We start from the raw sequence: 14,228 nt of genomic DNA, 5'->3' as shown, positions 1-14,228 counted from the left end.
GAGACAGTTTTTGGCAGAGGAAGCAGTTTAACAGGATGTGTAGTCTTAATAGGGCCAGTTTGTATGCTTAAAGCCTGAGACTGGCAGTTGAGATCCAGGTGGCCTGAACACCTGCCATAGGATTCTAATTGCTTAATGGCCGTATTATGATGTCATAATCGGCAATGTTAAGTCTATGGGGATTTTTTAAAAGTTTTTCTTTAATAGTTTAAAAAGTATAAAAGTTTCAAAGTTGAAAAGAGATAGCAACCCGATCTGTTTGAAGACCTACGTTACAAAGTTTGAATGAAGTTTCTAAGTTAAACTGTTCAAGAGAAATTGCGTCTAGAAAAAGTGGTAAGCGGAATAATAAGAAGAAGAAGAAGAAGAAGAAGTTGCCTAGGAAGAACAGTACAGTGCATTTTCATGCACTGTAATAAGAAGAAGTTGTTGCCTAGGAAGAACAGTACAGTGCATTTTCATGCACTGTAATAACTAGAAATGCAATTCCAAGGAATTACCAGTGCATGAAAATGCTAAAGTTGTGATGTAAAATATCATGTATAGTTAAAACAGATAATAAAGAGATGGTTACTACGGTGATGCTAGGATAGACATGGTGGTTGCATAGCTTAATAAAAGTTGATAGTTTAAAAGTAGACTGTTTAAAAGTTGAATGTAGATAGTTTAAAAGTTGTTGATAGACAGTAGATAGTTTAAAAGTTGTTGATAGACAGCTAGTTTAATAGATAGTTTAATGGTAGTTTAAAAGTAAGCCGTTTAAAAGTTGAAGGTAAATAGTTTAAAAGTTGTTGACAGACTAGAAGTTGAATGAATGTTGATATTCAAATAGTTTAATGGCTGTGTATAGGTAGATATTTGACGATAACTGAAAGTTGGAATGGCTCTAATGTTTGCTAGCAGTTATGCTAAGATTTTTAACTATGCTAACCATGCTACTTAGCTAACTTAGCTAATAATTTTTAGTAATTTTGCTAAAAATGCTAACTAGCATGCTAACTTGCTAGCATGCTAACTATGTTAACCATGTGACTTAGCTAATCATTTTTAGCAGTTTTGCTAAAAATGCTAACTAGCATGCTAGCATGCTAACTACGCTAACCATGTGACCTAGCTAACTTAGCTAATCATTTTTAGCAGTTTTGCTAAAAATGCTAACTAACATGCTAACATGTTAGCATGCTAACTATGCTAACCATGTGACTTATCTAACTTAGCTAATCATTTTTAGTAATTTTGCTAAAAATGCTAACTAGCATGCTAGCATGCTAACTTGCTAGCATGCTAACTATGTTAACCATGTGACTTAGCTAATCATTTTTAGCAGTTTTGCTAAAAATGCTAACTAGCATGTTAGCATGCTAACTAGATAGATAGATAGATACTTTATTGATCCCCAGGGGAAATTCAAGGTCTCAGCAGCATACATAACACACAACCACATTCTTTAACATCAGAAAGAGTAATAAAGTATATAATATAAAAACACAACTAAGCAATAAGGACATTAGAAGATAAAGAATGCTAAATATACTAAAAATACTAAAATACAAATTATATAACTAACACTTAATGCAATATATAAAAATATACTAAAATACAAATTACAAAAATACAAATTATACTAACTAACACTTAATCTAAGTCATTCTAGAGACAGTATCCACATAGTGGTGACTAATCAATCAGAGGCGCTTTCAATGACTGAGGCAGGGACTGAGCCTGTGATTCTTTGTGCATAGTTAAGATATGGTAAGGTGCTCTAAGGTGCTCTGTGCGAATGGGTGTCATGGTGGTAGTGCAATGGTGATAGTGGTAGTGGTCATGGTGATAGTGCAAATGGGTAAGTAAGTCCAACAGTGCAGCAGTGCAGAAGTAAAGTAAGGTAAAATCTATATATCTATATATTTAACTATTTAAGAAAAAGTATAAGTGTGGCCACAGTTTGGCTGTGGCATAGAGGGGGGGGGTTATGCATATGTGCTAATGTGCTAATATAGCACGCAAACAGTGCGGCATAAAGACAGTGATACAAGTGGCTAGTGGACAGACAGTACCAAACATGGAGGGGGTGAAGAGGCAGACAGACTATGCAGAGAAGTCTATCTCTCCTCTTCCCTTAAGTGAGGCATTAAATAGTTCAATGGCCCTGGGGACAAATGACTTTCTCAGTCTGTCTGTTGTGCAAGGCAGTGACCGAAGTCTCCAGCTGATCAGGCTCTTCTGCTTAACAATGGTGCTGTGGAGTGGGTGACACTCATTGTCCAAGATGTTGATCAGTTTGTTCAGGGTCCTTTTGTCAGATAGTGAAGTGATGCACTCCAGTTCAGCTCCCACTACAGAGCCAGCTTTCCTTACCAGCCTGTCAATTCGCCCCGCATCCTTCTTCCTTGTGCTTCCTCCCCAACACACCACTGCATAGAAGAGGACAGAGGTTAACTACGCTAACCATGTGACTTAGCTAACTTAGCTAATCATTTTTAGCAGTTTTGCTAAAAATGCTAACTAGCATGTTAGCATGCTAACTTGCTAGCATGCTAACTATGTTAACCATGTGACTTAGCTAATCATTTTTAGCAGTTTTACTAAAAATGCTAACTAGCATGCTAACATGCTAGCACTATGCTAACCATGTGACTTAGCTAATCATTTTTAGCAGTTTTGCTAAAAATGCTAACTAGCATGCTAACATGCTAGCATGCTAACTTGCTAGCATGCTAACTATGTTAACCATGTGACTTAGCTAATCATTTTTAGCAGTTTTACTAAAAATGCTAACTAGCATGTTAACATGCTAGCATGCTAACTATGCTAACCATGTGACTTAGCTAACTTAGCTAATCATTTTTAGTAATTTTGCTAAAAATGCTAACTAGCATGCTAACATGCTAACTTGCTAGCATGCTAACTATGCTAATCATGCTAACTAGCTACAGTGGGTAGGAGTCATAGTTGATGACAAGTAACAGTTACAATGGCTAAACAGTTAAAAAGTTCAGTAGTTTAAAGGGTTAAATTGTTTAACAGTGAAATATTGTAGTGAGGACTTTTATTTTGAAACAGTTTTTGGCAGAGGAAGCAGTTTAACAGGATGTGTAGTCTTAATAGGGCCAGTTTGTATGCTTAAAGCCTGAGACTGGCAGTTGAGATCCAGGTGGCCTGAACACCTGCCATAGGATTCTAATTGCTTAATAGCCGTATTATGATGTCATAATCGGCAATGTTAAGTCTATGGGGATTTTTAAAAAGTTTTTCTTTAATAGTTTAAAAAGTATAAAAGTTTCAAAGTTGAAAAGAGATAGCAACCCGATCTGTTTGAAGACCTACGTTACAAAGTTTGAATGAAGTTTCTAAGTTAAACTGTTCAAGAGAAATTGCGTCTAGAAAAAGTGGTAAGCGGAATAATAAGAAGAAGAAGAAGAAGAAGAAGAAGTTGCCTAGGAAGAACAGTACAGTGCATTTTCATGCACTGTAATAATAAGAAGAAGTTGCCTAGGAAGAACAGTACAGTGCATTTTCATGCACTGTAATAAGAAGAAGAAGAAGAAGAAGTTGCCTAGGAAGAACAGTACAGTGCATTTTCATGCACTGTAATAAGAAGAAGAAGTTGCCTAGGAAGAACAGTACAGTGCATTTTCATGCACTGTAATAATCCTTACAAAAACAATAGGGCCTTGCGCCCTTCGGTGCTCGGGCCCTAATAAGAGTGTCATCATGCAGCTAGCTGCCTAAGTCAGATAGGTGGAGGGTGGTCACCTAGAGTTTGCCAGCTAGCTGCCCTAAGTCAGATAGGTGGAGGGTGGTCACCTAGAGGTGGCCAGCTAGCTGCCTAAGAGATAGGTGGAGGGTGGTCACCTAGAGGTTGCCAGCTAGCTGCCTAAGAGATAGGTGGAGGGTGGTCACCTAGAGGTTGCCAGCTAGCTGCCTAAGTCAGATAGGTGGAGGGTGGCGCAACAGAGGTTGCCAGCTAGCTGCCTAAGTCAGATAGGTGGAGGGTGGTCACCTAGAGGTTGCCAGCTAGCTGCCTAAGAGATAGGTGGAGGGTGGCGCAACAGGCCAAAACACAGAGTGTATGCATTATGACATCAACATAAGTTGAGGGCTGCTACTTCACGTTTGTAATGGGAATATTCAGGCTGGGTTACTGTGATAAATGTATTTGAAATTATCATGATCATGTCTGGTTATACATCAGGGCCATTTTATGATTAATTTACATTTATTACAGTGCATGAAAATGCACTGTACTGTTCTTCCTAGGCAACTTCTTCTTCTTATTACAGTGCATAAAAATGCACTGTACTGTTCTTCCTAGGCAACTTCTTCTTATTGCATTGCATGTAAATGCAATGGACTATTATCGCTGTTCTTCTTAATATTATTGTTATTCTTCTTCCGACCAAATTTGACGTTCAAAGGCTCTAAAACCACTGAACCGTTCGACGTCATTCAACCACTCCTACAAAGGTCTTGTAACGGAGATTTGTTCTATGTTTTTTCACATTTGTGAACTTTATACTTTTTTAGATATTTATGATAAAAGAGCAAGAAATTCTCATAGAGTTAACATTGACCGCCTTGGCGGCAACTTTTAGCATTATGACGTGTCCTGCAGCTGAAGAAAATCAACAGCTGAACGCGAGCTACTAGGCCTACTACCACTGGAGGAGCTGTGAATCTTCTGAACGTCTTCGCCTGCTGTGCCGTGGTCACTTTATTTGCTCGTAAAACTCTCATTCAGAGGCACATTTCTGTAATTATAGACAAGGTAAGTGTTCTGGTTTTTGGTATTGGAGTCATTTATGTCGTCAAATATTATGTTATGTAACGTTAAGTTGTATGAAATGATGGGTCACAAATAGCTAAACTAACGTTATAACGTTAGGTCACGTTAACGTTATGTAACGTTAACGTTAGTGAAATAGTTAACGTTAGCACCTATGTTGATGTTATTTAAGGAAACCCACTGTTAATCAACGTAAATATGTCGTCAACTTTACAGTGATCTAGCTGTAGGCTTCGATAGCTAACGACAATCACGCACTAACGTTACATTTGTTATTAGGCTAACCAGTAGCGTTTTAACTATAACCAGAGCCCGTCTGTCTTCTCTGCTAGAACGTTAACGTAGGCCTACAGGCATACTAATGGCTCTGGTTCTATTCAACATCAGGTCACTTTCCACAGGTTTATAGAATCAAGCACCTAGAATAGATTATGAATGCAGACTACATGGTGCTTGATTAGGCTATATTGTGTGAAGGGACCTGATGAAACCCATCATGTGTTTCATTCATGGCATGAATAACGTTACTCATTGTTGATGGTCATAACGTTAGCTTCTACCAAATAGTCAAATAGGCCATGACTACGTTTTCATTCTATGCTCCTGATTCTTACGTACTGTAGCCTAAGTAAACACTATCACGGTATGCTATCATAGTTCGTCTATTGATGGGTTTCATCAGGTCCAGGGGTGAAATTAAGCCGGTACTGGCCGGTACGGAGTACCACTAAAATATTTGGAGAGGGTACGCCGTACCGGAAAGAAAACTATACGGTCTCTGAAAAATATTGCACTTTCAGCATGACAACACAACTGCTAACGTCAAATTACCAGAAGCAACACATTTCCCCCAAAATATATTTCATATACATCGTTCTGAACTGTATCTGAATTGTGTCTAAACCTCCCGTGAAGCTGGACAGACAACGAGCAAGCTATAGCGCGCGTACAGTAGCCTACAGTAATTGCGCCAACGTGCACTGGTATCCAAAGTGTTTTAGCAGACGGACGTTTCTTGGAAAGTCTCCCAAATAAAAAAAACATACAGGCTAAAGAAAAATATGTTGATGTTTCAATAGCCTATTCTGGTTTTATGTGTGCAGTGTTTCGCTGGAGATACAAGTCAGACAGCGCGTGTAAGGCTTAACCAGATCTTGCGCAGCAATAATGAAAGTGTTTTAGCGGACAGAAGTATGTTGCAGTCTCCCAAATAAAAAGGCATGACTCAAAGAAACGTGTTTCATGATATACAGTAGCCTATATAAAAAAAAACGATTGGAAGTGGGAGCGAGCAGAGTAACTAGGCTAAATAAATAAATAAATGTTGAAATTAAGTGTTTGCAATGTATTCATAATCAAAAACAGATACAGGTGGGTTAAAGAGTGATACTAGAGTGATAAGAAGTCCTAGTGAATGCTTGATAAGTAGACTATAATACAGTAAATAAACATAAATAAATAATAAATAATTAGGCTAAGTGAGATTTTCGGTTATAACTCCATAGTACCACCAAGAAATAAAAACTACTTTCACCCCTGATCAGGTCCCTTTCCACAGGTGTATACAATCAAGCACCTATATTATGAATGCATTTGGTGCTTGATTATACTCCTGTGGAAAGGGACCTTATGAAAGCCATGAATAGGCTACTGTTAGGACAATTGCAGACATTCCTTGTATTGTTTTGGCATAACTGTTAAACTTGTTTGCTTTTGTCTTTTAGGTTCCAGACCAGACCAGTGGTGATGACCGTGTATGACACTACGTGTGTGCCTGTCTGTGTGCACACCTGTCAACCATACATCTCTGACAATGTTGCTAGCAACATACTAACATACATTCTTACAAACATGTAACCATATCTGTGCACATACCATTTAACCATACTGAGACTTATATGAGATCTACACTGAGACATTCTGAGAACTATATTGTTGTGTGAGGACTATACTCACTAACTATATGGAACATGTATACCTGTGAATCATATGTCAACCATTCATACCTTTGAATCATTCCTGTGCTGTAACATCTGTGAAACATAGCTGTGCTGTTAGACCTCTCTTTTTAGACCTGAGCTGTGCTGTGTGAAAAATAAGATTCTAACCTAAGTTTTGTCTAAAACTGATCATCTGAAGGGCTGACTCTTTTATTCTTCAGTGTATATATCATCATCAAATTTGACCTAATACCATTAACTGAGGCCTCTAGCTGTTGCTGCCAGTTCAGAGTTACCACTGATAAATAGATCTGTCTTAGGATAATATGATTGGCATTATCAAGTTCTGTATATATATATACAGTATATACACACAACTGTGATTTTTACTTCAAGCTTACATTGGTAAGAAGAAGAAGTTGCCTAGGAAGAACAGTACAGTGCATTTTCATGCACTGTAATAAGAAGTTGCCTAGGAAGAACAGTACAGTGCATTTTCATGCACTGTAATAAGAAGAAGTTGCCTAGGAAGAACAGTACAGTGCATTTTCATGCACTGTAACTAGAAAATGCAATTCCAGGGAATTACCATTGCATGTAAATGCAAAAAAACTGCTGTGTATAACATTATATTACTTACAGTATGATTATTCAGATTACACAGTCTTACAGTCTTCTTGAAAACCACTTACTTGGTTAGATGTTAGTTTAGAGTATATGACAGTCAGTAAAAATAAATGGTCAATTCAATATTGATCAACATTCTTTGTTTTAATACAGCAGAATGATACTCAGAATACACTAATTTTTGATGGCAATATCCCTGCTACAGTTGGCAAGAAACTGGCAACAATCATTTCGAGACTGACTATTTCTCAAACTACGGTCAGTACAAGGCAGGATTAGCCGGGAAACTCATCTTAAACGACGGCGCAGTTCCAACTTTGCGCGAAATACCTGCAGATGAGGAACATGTAAGTAGTTCTATACAATTTCATTTGTAAATTAGGGTAAACTCGTGTGTGTTGTAGCAGTGTTTTGCCATTGACACCGAGGCGGCTAACCGCTAGCGCTAGCTTCTAACATTAGTTAGTTTACAAGTCTGCTTGGTTTCTCCTGCAAAGCCATTGTCCGGCGAAACTTTCGAAAGTTGTGCATTTGTAAAAGATTTCTATGCTGTAATTGGTTGCGCAACAAAAAGTCAGTTTAAAACAAGTGTGTGTGTGGGCGAGATTACAAGTTTGGTCGTCAAGCTACAGTAGATTTTTGCCCACCACATCAGAAGATACAGTAGCTAGGCCTAGCTCGCCCCTAATCCAAACATATGTTTCTGATCTTTTTAGCAGCTAATTCATGTATAAGGGAGATGTCAAATTGTGCACGTATTTACCTGTGTTTATTTTGCAATTCTACACGAACTAACCAAGCAGTGTTTTGCTAAACTAACCAAGTAGGTAGTGTTTTGCCACCGTACAAGGCAACGCTAACCGCTAGCTTAGCAATCTGCATGGTCTCGACATTCAAACCCTGTGACAAAATCGGTCATGCAGTACACATCCTCGGCGGTTTCGGGGAATTTGCTAAAATAATGCGTTTGGAAATGTTTTCTGAACTGGAATATGTTAGTGTTGTCCAGGGTAGAACGAGTGTATGGTTGAAATTGCTACATCACTGGACAATTTACACTCAAAGCCAACCATTATTTGTAATTAGTTTCTTCTCTTGTGTAGTATTTATTAGTGATCCTTTTTTTGATGTAGCTGTTGGCATACATGTAAGATGAAGTTGATGTCATTTCTCTTTTTGTATAGGCCAGTACATCATAAACATTACATACAGAAGAAAGACCAGCTACAAAATATATTGGTTGCCAGACTGAGCCCCCTGAAAGAAAGAGTGTTGGCACACAACTGTCTTCTTGGTCATTACCAAAAATATGATATGTACTATATATATTTTTTTTTGTCTTGCAGGAACTCCTGCATTCTACAATCTAGAAAAAGGAGCTGACCAAGAAGACTGTCCTGAAGGATATTGCCAAACTCGGTCCCCACTATCAGACGTCCTCTTTGGAGGCGTTCCATAGTGTCATTCTGCGGTTCGCACCCAAAAACATGGTCTATCCATATCTGGGAATGCTGTGCAGGTAAATGAAACTGTTTATTCTTTGATAATATTTGCCCATTCCTTGAAATTGTCTTCATGTCTGATTTTCTTTTTACTGTCCAAGACTGGCTGCACTGCATTATAATGAGAATGCTAATCGAGGACAAGCCACCACATCTTCAGGGGATCCTCTTTACAAACTGCGCTTTCCAAAATCCAGGAAGGGAGAGTGCAGAGCCAGACCAGTGAAGACAGATGCTACATTCCGTAAGTTTTTGTTTTTTTTACACAAAAACAAACATTTACATTGTACATGACAAAGTACTGCAACAGTGCTTTCAACACAATAAATAAAACCAAACAAACGTATTTAAATACCTGAGAAACTACAAAATCTCATGTGCAAAATGAACAGTTGTTGAATAATGTAGTAAATTATACTAGTGATTCACTTTTTTGTGTGTATGTGTATTGCACAGGGTATGTTGATGATTTGATGGACATGATCATGGAGAAAGTCTTTGTTGACCCATCATCGTATGGAGACAAGATTCTGAAGATAAACATCCCGCCGGACCTGTCTTCACAATATGAGCATCCAGACAAGGAGGAGGTCATCGCCAGCTATGTCTCAAGATTCAATCAAGGGGCGGGAGTTTGAAGCCTACATATCTTCCATGGGCGTCAGGAAACTCCTGTCACGACACATGAGGCGATCACTACCCGTATCTTTCTACCAAGGAAGCCCCAGCACCAGCTCACAAAACTTCTGTAGGCTTAATACCTGTAACGACTGAGAAAAATGAACATTGCTAGTCAAAAGGTTTTATAATGTATGTCTAATTTGGAATCAGTGAATCATTCAATACTGTATTTTTATGTACAATGACAGTGGTAAATAAATGTTTATTGCATGTGTAAAATGCTTCATGTGAATTTGTGTAATATACAGTTTGCTAAGGAAATACTTGGCTATGTTCAAGAAAAAAATCTGAAAGAGGCTTTGGCAGACTATATTTGCTTTATTATGTTGTATGAACAGTGAATGTAAGTAGGTTATTACAGATAACTCACTGCTCTATTCCCCATAACTGTAAAGGACCATAGTCAGCCCTGTAAATGTTGCATGCATTCTGCAGTGAGAACACATTTAGACCGTCCAGGTTTAGAACCTGTTTGCCTATCATACATGGAGGCCTTTCATCCAGCTGCTGCAGCCGTCTTGTAACCTATTATGCATAACATAAGGTAAGTATCTGCAGTGGCATCTTGTCTGCAATCATACATTGCTGACATAAGTATAGGAAAGATCATGTTACCTGTGGTACCTCCTGGCAGCATAAATTCTCAGGCTCTGACAGCATCGTTGCACAATTTCCACATGTGCACCTAAACAAACAAATACAAAAGGAGTCATGCATGAATAAAGCTAAAGAAATAATAAACCTGGTATTTTTTACCCAATAATAGCACCCACGATTACATTTGAACGAGCGTGCTCCGGCTAGCTAGTACTTTTTCTCAGCCTGACGTAAGTAGGTGAATGGTAAGTAGTGCTAGGCTAGACTTTCTCAAGTTTACAATGTGAACACATCAGTATACACCAATATATCAAGCGCATACATGCAAGTCTCATAAGTATGACAGAAAAATACTACTGTACTTTAGGAACACTCAGTACAGTGAAAAAACTGTAACGTTAACGTTATTAAATATTATAAGTTAGAGCAGGTTACAGGATCTGCCAACCGAGCGAAGCTTGAAGCAGCAGGGTGTTTACAAGACATAACTTCACGTTTAGTGAACAAGAAGCACAATATAGTTTACTACTGTGTGAATACAAATTCATTAAGTTTAATAAATAATGAATAATAATTCATAATAGTGCCTGACCTGGCACTAACGTTAGCTATCGATAGCTAGACTAGCCTAACTTAGCTTTCACGGGCTAAACACTGACTATCTAAGTTTCAAAAAAATAGAAAGTTTCACTAACCATTTAGAAGCGTCTTGCTGAATTCTCTGAGTCTAGGGTAGTGCAGGAGACTCCCCTCCTTCAGGATCAGATTCTGGTTCGAACATGTATGGTTGAACTACTGCCGCCATGTCCATGTGAAAGTTAACGTAGTAGTAGTGGTAAGAGTCAGTGGGGCGTGGGCAAAGATTCTAGAAGCTTTGGGCGTGGCCAAATTAGCTGCAGATCATGAATATGTAATGAGCAGCAGAAAACAGCACACTCTGGAAGGGGCTGAAACAGAGGGTAATAGAGGTAGGTAACAATCGTTTCCTACACGCTATTTCCACCAAACAACTTCTGAAACATGTTTTATGGAACTCAAAGACCTATTTGAACTTGTTGAAAAATAGTCAAAATATGGGCACTTTAAACAATTTAACCCTTTAAACTACTGAACTTTTTAACTGTTTAGCCATTGTAACTGTTACTTGTCATCAACTATGACTCCTACCCACTGTAGCTAGTTAGCATAGTTAGCATGCTAGCAAGTTAGCATGCTAGTTAGCATTTTTAGCAAAATTACTAAAAATGATTAGCTAAGTTAGCTAAGTCACATGGTTAGCATAGTTAGCATGCTAGCATGTTAGCATGCTAGTTAGCATTTTTAGCAAAACTGCTAAAAATGATTAGCTAAGTCAAATGGTTAACATAGTTAGCATGCTAACAAGTTAGCATGCTAGTTAGCATTTTTAGCAAAACTGCTAAAAATGATTAGCTAAGTCACATGGTTAACATAGTTAGCATGCTAGCAAGTTAGCATGCTACCATGCTAGTTAGCATTTTTAGCAAAATTACTAAAAATGATTAGCTAAGTTAGCTAAGTCACATGGTTAGCCTAGTTAGCATGCTAGCATGTTAGCATGCTAGTTAGCATTTTTAGCAAAACTGCTAAAAATGATTAGCTAAGTTAGCTAAGTCACATGGTTAGCGTAGTTAACATGCTAGCATGTTAGTTAGCATTTTTAACAAAACTGCTAAAAATGATTAGCTAAGTTAGCTAAGTAACATGGTTAGCATAGTTAGCATGCTAACATGTTAGCATGCTAGTTAACATTTTTAATAAAACTGCTAAACATGATTAGCTAGGTTAACTAAGTAACATGCATAACTGCTAAAATTATTAGCTAAGTTAGCTAAGTAACATGGTTAACATAGTTAGCATGCTAACATTGTTAGCATAGTTAGCATGTTTAGTAAAACTGCTAGAAAATGTTAGTTAAGTTAGCTAAGTAACATGGTTAGCATGCTAGCACTGCTATAAAACATTAGTTAAGTAGCATGGTTAACAGAATTTAAAATCTTAGCATAACTGCTAGCAAACATTAGAGCCGTTCAAACTTTCAGTTATCGTCAAATATCTACCTATGCACAGCCATTAAACTATTTGAATATCAACATTCATTAAACTGCTAGAAAACGTTAGCTAAGTAGCATGGTTAGCAGGTTAGCATTGCTAGCACTGCTATAAAACATTAGCTAAGTAGCATGGTTAGCATAGTTAAAAATCTTAGCATAACTGCTAGCGAACATTAGAGCCATTCCAACTTTCAGTTATCGTCAAATATCTACCTATGCACAGCCATTAAACTATTTGAATATCAACATTCATTCAACTTCCAGTCTGTCAACAACTTTTAAACTATTTACCTTCAACTTTTAAACGGTCTACTTTTAAACTATCATTAAACTATCTATTAAACTAGCTGTCTATCAACAACTTTTAAACTATCTACTGTCTATCAACAACTTTTAAACTATCTACATTCAACTTTTAAACAGTCTACTTTTAAACTATCAACTTTTATTAAGCTATGCAACCACCATGTCTATCCTAGCATCACCGTAGTAACCATCTCTTTATTATCTGTTTTAACTATACATGATATTTTACATCACAACTTTAGCATTTTCATGCACTGGTAATTCCTTGGAATTGCATTTCTAGTTATTATTATTATTCCGCTTACCACTTTTTCTAGACGCAATTTCTCTTGAACAGTTTAACTTAGAAACTTCATTCAAACTTTGTAACGTAGGTCTTCAAACAGATCGGGTTGCTATGTCTTTTCAACTTTGAAACTTTTATACTTTTTAAACTATTAAAGAAAAACTTTTTAAAATTCCCCATAGACTTAACATTGCTGATTATGACATCATAATACGGCCATTAAGCAATTAGAATCCTATGGCAGGTGTTCAGGCCACCTGGATCTCAACTGCCAGACTCAGGCTTTAAGCATACAAACTGGCCCTATTAAGACTACACATCCTGTTCAACTGCTTCCTCTGCCAAAAACTGTTTCAAAATAAAAGTCCTCACTATAATATTTCACTGTTAAACAATTTAACCCTTTAAACTACTGAACTTTTTAACTGATTAGCCATTGTAACTGGTACTTGTCATCAACTATGACTCCTACCCACTGTAGCTAGTTAGCATGGTTAGCATAGTTAGAATGCTAGCAAGTTAGCATGTTAGCATGCTAGTTAGCATTTTTAGCAAAATTATTAAAAATGATTAGCTAAGTCACATGGTTAGCATAGTTAGCATGCTAGCATGCTAGTTAACATTTTTAGCAAAACTGCTAAAAATGATTAGCTAAGTTAGCTAAGTCACATGGTTAGCATAGTTAGCATGCTAACATGTTAGCATGCTAGTTAACATTTTTAGCAAAACTGCTAAAAATGATTAGCTAGGTTAGCTAAGTAACATGGTTAGTATAGTTAGCATGCTAATATAGTTAGCATGCTAGTTAACATTTTTAGCAAAACTATTAAAATGATTAGCTAGGTTAGCTAAGTAACATGGTTAGCATAGTTAGCATGGTTAGCATGTTTAGCAAAACTGTTAGAAAATGTTAGTTAAGTTAGCTAAGTAGCATGGTTAGCATGCTAGCATTGCTAGCACTGCTATAAAACATTAGCTAAGTCACATGGTTAACAGAATTAAAAATCTTAGCATAACTGCTAGCAAACATTAGAGCCGTTCAAACTTTCAGTTATCGTCAAATATCTACCTATACACAGCCATTAAACTATTTGAATATCAACATTCATTAAACTGCTAGAAAACGTTAGCTAAGTAACATGGTTAGCAGGTTAGCATTGCTAGCACTGCTATAAAACATTAGCTAAGTAGCATGGTTAGCATAGTTAAAAATCTTAGCATAACTGCTAGCAAACATTAGAGCCATTCCAACTTTCAGTTATCGTCAAATATCTACCTATACACAGCCATTAAACTATTTGAATATCAACATTCATTCAACTTCCAGTCTGTCAACAACTTTTAAACTATTTACCTTCAACTTTTAAACGGTCTACTTTTAAACTATCATTAAACTATCTATTAAACTAGCTGTCTATCAACAACTTTTCT

The 14,228-nt window shown here is 37.1% G+C and overlaps 1 long non-coding RNA gene across 1 annotated transcript; it reads right to left on the bottom strand.

Moving 5' to 3' along the window:
- Positions 1 to 9,537: 9,537 nt before the first annotated feature.
- On the bottom strand, positions 9,538 to 11,185 carry LOC143105789 (uncharacterized). The gene is made up of 3 exons (XR_012983544.1): positions 10,829 to 11,185; positions 10,152 to 10,221; positions 9,538 to 9,625 (listed from the first exon to the last, which is right to left on the bottom strand). It is a non-coding gene; the product is annotated as an uncharacterized LOC143105789 (long non-coding RNA).
- Between the last annotated feature and the right edge of the window lie 3,043 nt (positions 11,186 to 14,228).

This window comes from Alosa pseudoharengus, unplaced genomic scaffold (genome assembly GCF_046254945.1).
Source record: "Alosa pseudoharengus isolate Yale_2024_CS ecotype anadromous, Long Island Sound unplaced genomic scaffold, YU_APseudo_1.1 YU_APseudo_1.1_scf_6, whole genome shotgun sequence".
NCBI lineage: Eukaryota > Metazoa > Chordata > Actinopteri > Clupeiformes > Clupeidae > Alosa > Alosa pseudoharengus.
This window is presented reverse-complemented; position numbering and strand designations above follow the sequence as displayed.